This window comes from Bubalus bubalis, chromosome 18 (assembly GCF_019923935.1).
Source record: "Bubalus bubalis isolate 160015118507 breed Murrah chromosome 18, NDDB_SH_1, whole genome shotgun sequence".
Taxonomy (NCBI): Eukaryota; Metazoa; Chordata; class Mammalia; order Artiodactyla; family Bovidae; genus Bubalus; species Bubalus bubalis.
In genome coordinates, this window is record NC_059174.1 from 29,647,281 (window position 1) to 29,648,536 (window position 1,256).

Consider the following 1,256-nt stretch of genomic DNA (forward strand, 5'->3'; position numbering starts at 1 on the left):
TCCTCCTCCCACAGGCTTCATTCTGATCATCTGGAGGGCTCATTTAATGCATGGGATACCACATTTAATATCGTCAATCATGGTGATAAATTGACTGTAAGAAATTGGCAAAATCTATTATCAATAGATATTATATTTCTGGGGCTACTGAATAGCATGAGATTTAAGAGTTTGCTTTGTCTAGGTACTAGGTACAAAAGGAAGGTGCTAACTGCATTTTGGGGCTCTTCTTTTCTTTTTTTTAATTTGAAGCTCTTGGTTCAAGACTGATTGGGTGCTGTCCTCCAAGAAAGAGTTGGTACTGGTGGGAGTAGCAGTTGCTGTTCCCATTGTGCTCATTGGCAGTGAGTCAGCACAGCCTGAAATGGCCCAATTCATGTTTGGAGATGACCTTGAGGGCCCTCATTCATCCAGGGTCACTGAGTAGGGGCCCCACTCAGCAGCTGTTCCCCTTCATGTGGCAGCATCATAGCCATGAAACTCAGGCTGACTCCTGCAGTATCTTGTGCATCCGGCTGTGGTCATTGGTCACATCTTGCAGTCTTGGGGGCACCTTGCATGGATCCCACAGTAGGAAGGCCAAGGTCCATGTCATGGGCCCTTATGGCCCCACAATGTTCCAGCACCCTCAGATATCACTGTGACAGGACCAAGATCACTGCTGGTGCCCAGCATTGTGATGATGGTGCTCTTTCCAGCTTCAGTCTAGCCATGTGGGCCACCTGCTGGACATCACCCTCTATCACGTGGGCTGGCTGGGGCCCTCTGCGGGCAGCCTGGAGGTGGTGTTCCACACCAGCACTATCATCTCATAGCCTACCTGCACCGCTTGACCTGGTGGTGAGCCTGGTCCTCCCATGGCACCAAAAAGGGCAATCTTCTTAACAGCCATGCTTCAGGGTCATGGGGGTGCGAGGCCTTGGAGTCAAAAGACACACAATAATTGACCTGGACTCTTCTTCAAATTAATTTTCCATTTGGTGTCAGAGAAAATCTGTTGTATATATTGAAAATTGGGGTGATTTTCTTTAATGAAATACCTACAACCTATGTCCATAGTCTTTTGATCCCCTAAATTATTCAGATTTGAGTTTAAATCCAGCTTACTACTATATACTAGTGGTAGTAGGATTCAGCTAGATACTTCAACTTGCAAGGCTTCAGTTTCTTCATTTGCAAAATGAGGTTAAATTTATTTATCAAGGCTTGTTCACAGGACTGATGCAGAGGCATAATCCATGATTAAAATGTCAACA

At 45.7% G+C, this 1,256-nt stretch overlaps 1 pseudogene; it reads right to left on the bottom strand.

The window, feature by feature from the left end:
- Positions 1–241: 241 nt before the first annotated feature.
- LOC102391942 lies at positions 242–892 on the bottom strand (annotated as a pseudogene).
- Between the last annotated feature and the right edge of the window lie 364 nt (positions 893–1,256).